Here is a 7,900-nt window from a genome sequence, read left to right on the forward strand (position 1 = left end):
CACCTCCACTAGCTTTGTTCATAGTGATGCTTTCTAAGGCTCACTTGACTTCACATTCCAGGATGTCTGGTTCTAGGTGAGCGATCATACCATCGTGATTACCTGGGTCGTGAAGATGTTTTTTGTACAGTTCTTCTGTGTATTCTTGCCACCTCTTCATAATATCTTCTGCTTCTGTTAAGTACCATCTATAACAGAAATATACACTGTCTCCTGGGAGCTCAAGGAGCAAGGATCTCACCTAAATGTGGGGTGGAATGAAACTTAAGTGGCACAATGTGAATGATATAGAAATAGCCCTTAAAGTCTGCTTTTAATTATTCTTAGAAAACTCTTCTTGTACCATTTCTGTGTATGGAACAGTATATCTTTCTCCTTCACTAATTGTTTATTGAACATGTGAAAAGATCCTCAGTGGAGAGAAGGATTTGGCAAAATATTAGACTCTTGAGGTCATGAAGATGGGGTTTTGAACCATTATTTGGGAATATGAAATACATTTGGGGATAATATAATCTTTGAAGACTAGAGAACATGGAAAAAAAAAAAACCAGGACCCTGTAAAGAGGTTTAAAGCTGTTTTTAATTATCCTCTTACTTAAAACAAAAAACAATTGTTATTTCTGTTACTACTGAAATAGTAGTAATTTTCTCAGATCCTGAAAAATGGGGGCCTTCAGAGAAAAGGACAGACTGATTTCATTTTCTCCCTCTATGGCGGTACTCTACAGTCATGATATCAGATCATCTTTTTGAAATCCAATTAGTGAATATTTAAGGCTCTGATCTTCCCCCAGTAATCCTAAGAACATGACTGTTCTATATAACAAGGATTTAATGTGGATTTTATAGCTGGAGAGACTGACAGGAATGTCAGGTTATCCAAGACAACAAGAGAAGCTTCCTTCTTTCCCAGCTGGGATCTACCACGACTAAAGCTACCTGCTGTCCATATTTAACTTTCTAGAAGGTCTGAATTAGGGCCTGTGGCCAGATGATTCCAGACCATGAGATAATACCCTAGTTTTGTTTCCTGAGACTTTCCGGTTGATTTATATCAAAGGTAGAAGTAGAAACCTCCCACCCACAGCAGTTTTTTTGTTTTTTTAAAAAATTTAAATGCTAAGTATTTTCAGCTTCACAGGAGTGCCTGAGCTTTAACTGATGGTCCTCTCTTTCACCTGGTTAAAAAAAAAAAAAGTCAAGGAAGTTATATCATTGAAGCATTATTTCTTTCATTTTAATTTTGCAAGCGAGTCTCAAGTCTCAATAGAGTATTTACTCTCCACGTGTGAATAGGAAATACAAGTCATTTAGAAAACCCTTTAAACCCAAATTAGAGAGGATATTTTCAGCAGTTAAAAGGAAGTCATCCTGTTAGTAATTCAAGTCATCAGGATGACTGGCAGGAAAAACAAGAAAACTTACTATCAATAACAGAGACTCTATTTTCTTTACCAAAGTTGTGAGTTTTAAAAATTGTCAGAAGTCACACAATATTCTGACGTTAAAAGTTTATGGATGTGTTAGCGGATACTCCCGCTGGTGTATACATAGAGAGACTATGAAAGTAAGAAGGAGATTGCCAAGTGAATGAGGAAAAGCCAGCTTTCTTCTCAGTTGTGTCCGACTCTCTGCGACCCCATGGGCTGCAGCCCACCAGGTTCCTCTGTCTATGGAATTCTCCAGGCAAGAATACTGGAGTGGGTAGCCATTGCCTTCTCCAGGGGATCTTTCCAACCTAGGAATTGAAACTGGGTCTCACATTGCAGGCAGATTCTTTACTGTCTGAGCCACTGGGGAAGAATATCATTACTTTAGATATTCATAACACATAATAGCATGTCCAGAGTGTCTGTGAGAATCGACAAGTGTATTCCACACTCTGACACACATCCGTTGAGCTCACACACCAAAAACATTCATCCAGTTAATTCCATTTTTACCTTCTCTAAAAAATGTAATTCCCAGCAAGGATTTGGTGATATATGTCCTGAGGAACAAGGTCAAATCCATCAAATTTTATTTCTAGTTGTGAACTAGTAAACACTATTTCCAATCAATTAACACTGGAATGATTTGATTCAGACATGCAAGTTGAGTTAAAAATTGAATAAGGCAAAGTCTCTGTAGAGTTATATTTTTTAACTCTCTTATAAAGTCTAAAGGGACAGAAAACTCATAACTCTGCTTTTAAGATAGGGAAAAATGCTGATAACAAGAGATGTCTGAAAGAGCTAATGTAATAAAAGGGGAAAGATACCAAGACACTTCTTTAACAAAGTAATTGGAAAATATTCCAAAAAAGATAAATGAAGAAAATGAATAGGAAAACATTTTTGTTTCTCTCATGAGTGGTCTCTTTTGTTTCTGAATCATATTGCTTGAGAGACAGGTAACCCCTTCTTACCTTTGGGTTTAGCAAACCTTTTTAATATCATGAACACATTTTGGACTATGTGGGGCCTGTAAAGGTGGTAAAGAGCTAATTTCAACAAAAGGAAATGCAGAATATTTCTGGTATAAATTCTATACAATTTATAAATTACAGAAGATAATTGGTGCATAAATTTGACAACATTTTCTAGCCATCATTTCTGTGGTACCCACTCTGAAGCCTGGATAAAAACCCATCGTTGGGTGGAGGTGAAGTTTGGAGAGGAGAGACCAAGGGAACCAAGTAGTGAAGGGGGCACAGAGCACCCACGTGCTTGAATTTGGGTGTCTGACGTACGAGATTCTTGATCTCCAAACTGCCACTCACTAGCTGTGGGATCTCAGTTGGCTTGTTTAACCTCTTAAGCCATACCACCTACACCTTTCAGTGGGAGAAGTAATAGTTCTTATTTCAAAAAGTTGTTGAAGGTTCATTAATATAATGCTTGAAATGCCCTTAGCATAATGACTTGTAATCTCTCAACAAGTGGAAGATGTTACCATCACCCTGTATTTACTATGATTCTGACCACAGCAGAGGGAGATGCTGAAATGAAATCTGATTCTTGTTATCCCCTTAGCTGCACATCTGAGGTACAATGTTTGTAAATATTTGCCCGAAATATCTCTGGAATCACAAGTTAAAGTTTGAGATCTGTGGTGTCTGTGGATACATGAGACAGCAGGCAAGAAGAATGCATGAAGAGTTGAAAATTTACTTTGCTAAACTGGAGAAGGCAATGGCAACCCACTCCAGTACTCTTGCCTGGCAAATCCCATGGACGGAGGAGCCTGGTAGGCTGCAGTCTATGGGGTCGCTAAGAGTTGGACACGACTGAGTGACTTCTCTTTCACTTTTCACTTTCATACATTGGAGAAGGCAATGGCAACCCACTCCAGTGTTCTTGCCTGGAGAATCCCAGGGACAGGGGAGCCTGGTGGGCTGCTGTCTCTGGGGTTGCACAGAGTTGGACATGACTGAAGCGACTTAGCAAACTAAAGCTCTTACAACTCCTTTGCTAATACCAGCTCTGCACTTTAGGCTGTTGGCTGAAATAATTACCTGTCTTTGAAATGTGCAGGCTTTCCACATCTTCCTGGCAGAGTATATCTTTTTCCTAGCTGTCCTTAGCTATCTTTGCAGATGAAGTTGTGTCATTGAGATGATTTATTGGAAAGATAGAAGCCAACAGACTCAAGCCCTGCCTAGGTCAGGTTCTGCTACTTTCTAGATGGACTGTCTATTGGAGCATCAGTTTCTCCAATGTAAAGTGAGCATATGAACTTCTTCTTGTCAGGTTGTCTGAGGATACAATGTTATAATGTATGTAAAGTATATGGCACAGAGTAAGTGCTCAGCAAATACCAGTTCCCTGCCTGCTCTTCTCCATCAAGAGATGAAACAAGAGTAAAACCCCCACAAACGCAGGTCAAGGGCTTCCCAGGGATTCATGTCATTTTATGGGCTGTCCATACAAGTGACTTAGGAGGGAGAACATCTCCACTGCAGATCTTTGCTATTTTCTCTCAAAAATTCATAAATCTTATTGAGCTTATGGACAAATACCTTTTTTTTTTTGATAGCAAGCCTCTGGTTCTAAGGATGAAAGGTGCTTAAAACTCAGTAAAGAAATAAAAGCAAATTGGTTTTGAGAATCTCTATTCTACAATGATTGAATTGGAGTAAGAACCAGATTATTTTATTAAATGCTACTTCTAGAAGGATGGGAAAATATAAATCCTAAAGCCAATTTATAGTTTTCATGGTGCTGACCGTTTTCTTGGTTCTTTTTAGTTTACTTCAGAGTGACAGTGAAAAAATTTTGCAGGATCAACACTGTTACTCCATTTACAGTTGACAGGTTAGATGTTTTTAAGTGTATTTACTGCTTTGAAGGAATTCCTGATCTACTTCAAAATTAGTTTTTCCAGTAAATTCAACCATCAGTGATTATCTTTGCCACTAATATTTCTTTAGATGATTCCTGAAAGATAACATGTATATAACTGGACTTAATTTACTTGAGTGACTCATCTATTTTTTCTTTTTAGAATTATAGCAACTAAAGCAGGCAAAAATGTAACAATTTAAAAACTAGGTGGACTTTGTGTTTTATTTGTGTTTGTATTTGTAAGGATGTGGGATATGTTATTTCTCTTTTTTTTTTCAATTTGGATTTTTGTAATTGATGACAAATCTTGACAAGCTGTAATTCACAATTAAATAAATGCTTTATTTTGTGTGTGCATGTATCTGTAAGAACAAAAATATGTCCATGGTTAACAGGGACATGTTCTAATATTTAATGTTCTTTTTAGGAGCTTTGTTTATTATTGGGTTCCTTTTGAGGGTTTTAACTTTAATACATTTGAATGTAAAAATTTACCAAAGAGAGATTTGGGCTAAACATGTAGAACTCAAATATCTAGTTCCTGCTTTTATATGATGTGAGCACCAAACAGCCCCAGCAAAGGATAACAGGGAAGCAAAGATTCTTTTTCAAAGTAATCTTAGTGAGTAGTTGGCCAAGTTGTATATAGGAATACAGAATTTAATTGAAAACAGAGAAAAAGTGACCATTAATGAAGGCTCATTATGTGTCAGGCAATATAATATTCAGTGTTTTCTCATATTTTAACTCAGTTAAATTCTCTTGCAAATTTCAATTGTACCGTATTTGACATCTTCAGTGTCAGCGCATGCGTGCATGTGGAGTGTGCTCAGTTGTGAGTCTTTGTGAACCCATGGACTGCAGTCCACCAGGCTCCTCTGTCCATGGGATTCTCCAGTCAAGAATACTGGAGAGTGTTGCCATTTCCTCCTCCAGGGGATCTTCCCAACCCAGGGATCGAACCTCTGTCTCCTATATCTCCTACCCTGGCAGAACAGATCAGTCCTCCATGGTCACAGAGTTAGTATAAGTGATGAACCTGTGATATCAATCCACATCTGTGTGACTTCACAGTTCATGTTCTTTCCATTCAAATCATTTGTGGAAGAGGAAGAAGCTTCTTTTAAGCTTTTTTTCTTTTTTTTTTTTTAATGCTGTTGCAATCTATAACAGTTTTGGTGAACTTGCACACCATTAACATATTTTTATACATGTTTTTCTACATATGTGTGCACTCACTGATTCATTATTTCAAAAAACATTTATGAGTACTTACTATATCTCAAGAACTGTTTCAAAATCTGGGTTTAAGTGAGCAACACAGACAAAAATCCCTGATATGTAAACATGCTGTATAGAATTTCACCCTTAGTTCCCCCCATTTTTACAGTTGAAAAGTCTGAGTGGTAAAAAATCTAAATAATTTTCCTCAGGTCTCATTAAAGAATCATGAGTCCTTAAAATCCAGTCAACTGAAAATTGCATCTATTGCCTCTATGTCATCTAACCCACTGTACATCTAAAACTGCAGTGTATAATGCAAGTTATATTTTCAGTTTTATTAGTTGTACTAGTACAGTTATCTTTGAAAAAACTGTGTATATGTGAAGATAAAAAGAATTATGAATAATTCCCCCTCCCCTCTTCTTTAAAGTTTTATTGAACAGTGGAAAAGTATAAGGATGAGTCATGTCATGGAGTTCAGTTTCTTCCTAGTGCAGAACTGATTCCTTGAAAATCCTTCCTAATGTGTTATCCACTCTGAGTTTAAAAGTCCCCAATGCGTAGGCTTTTATCAATTCCCTTTGAAGATTATATCTCACATAGTAGATTGGTACATGCCAAACAGTTCTGAAACCCAAAGTAAGCTCATTTATTGCTGTCACTAGTGAGATCTGGCTGCCCAAACCCAACTCCCTCCTTTTTTCATTAATGTCCTCAATGGCTCTTAATTTCTGACCTTGTCTTTGAACATTCTATTAGTTGCATATCAGTGCAGATTAAGTCCCTTCTCCACTGATAAATCCATTTGACTTGTATGGAATTCTGTGTCCTCTCCAAATACTTGTAAAATATATCATAGTGAAAATTATTTCACATTTTGGAGGTAAAAGCAGCATTTGGGTTTCTTTGCACAAGTAGAAATTTGACATAGAAGATATAGCTTAACTAATCATTATAGTCATTTACCTAACGTAGTTGCTCACAGGTTTTTTAAAAGATGCAATTTTAAAAAGTTGTGTTCAAACCTGGTTAACTGAAATACTTTTTATTGCTAATATAATGATGGAATAAAACTATTATTATATTCCTTTTGGAAAGGTCAGCAGTGAATTTTCTAGTTAACAGTTGTATACTAAAAGTCACCAATAGTGCCTTATTCTACTTCAAATAGGACTCAATCTCCTTACTATGGAACTATGAGGTCCAGCTTCATCTAGCCTGCCAACTTCACCTCTTCTCCCAGCAATTTTGGCTACCTTGGATTTGAATACACAACCAGTTTCTTCTGTTCTCAGTTTATCTACTATCTGTCTTAGCCCATTTTATGTTTTTTACCTTCTTCACTTCTTACCTATCTCCACTTATTATCATTAATATCATTTTAAGTTTTACCCACTAAATTGTAAGGTAAATGGTATAAGATCAAGAATCATTTACTGCCTTCCATGTACTTTTTATTTTTACACTACTGTATTATATACTGCTTACCTGGCTTAGTATGTATTCTAATAGGATCTTTCATCTATTATTTGATGAATGAGTAAACATATGAGTACAGATATAAGCTTGAAGTAGAAGAAAATAATTATTTTGATAAAAATCTGTGCAATATATAATTAAATTCTGACAGTTGGTTATTCGAACAATTGATTATGGGTTAAAATAATCATAAAATGTTGCTGTTGAAAGTGTTAGTCACTCAGTTGTTTCCAACTCTTTGCAACCCCATGACTGTACCCCTTGAGGCTCCTTTGTCCATGGAATTCTCCAGACAAGAACATTGGTGTGGTAGCCATTTCCTTCTCCAGGAATCTTCCTTACGAAGGGATCGAACCCAGGTCTTCTCATTGCAGGCAAATTTTTAACAGTCTGAGCCACCAGGGAAGCCAAGAGAAGAAATGGTAAACATTATCTAGTTGCTGTCGTTATCTAGTTATCTAGAAAGCTGAGTGCTGAAGAATTGATGCTTTTGAACTGTTGTATTGGAGAAGACTCTTGAGAGTCCCTTGGACTGCAAGGAGATCCAACCAGTCCATTCTAAAGGAGATCAGTCCTGGGTGTTCATTGGAAGCACTGATGTTGAAGCTGAAACTCCAATATTTTGGCCACCTGATGTGAAGAGCTGACTCTTTTGAAAGACCCTGATGCTGGGAGGGATTGAGGGCAGGAGGAGAAGGGGACGACAGAGGATGAGATGGTTGGATGGCATCACCAACTCAATGGACATGGGTTTGGGTAAACTCCGGGAGTTGGTGATGGACAGGGAGGCCTGGCGTGTTGCGGTTCATGGGGTTGCAAAGAGTCGGACATGACTGAGTGACTGAACTGAACTGAGGTGCTGTTGAGAA

Source organism: Bison bison, unplaced genomic scaffold (assembly GCF_000754665.1).
Source record: "Bison bison bison isolate TAMUID 2011002044 unplaced genomic scaffold, Bison_UMD1.0 scf7180017864035, whole genome shotgun sequence".
Taxonomy (NCBI): Eukaryota; Metazoa; Chordata; class Mammalia; order Artiodactyla; family Bovidae; genus Bison; species Bison bison.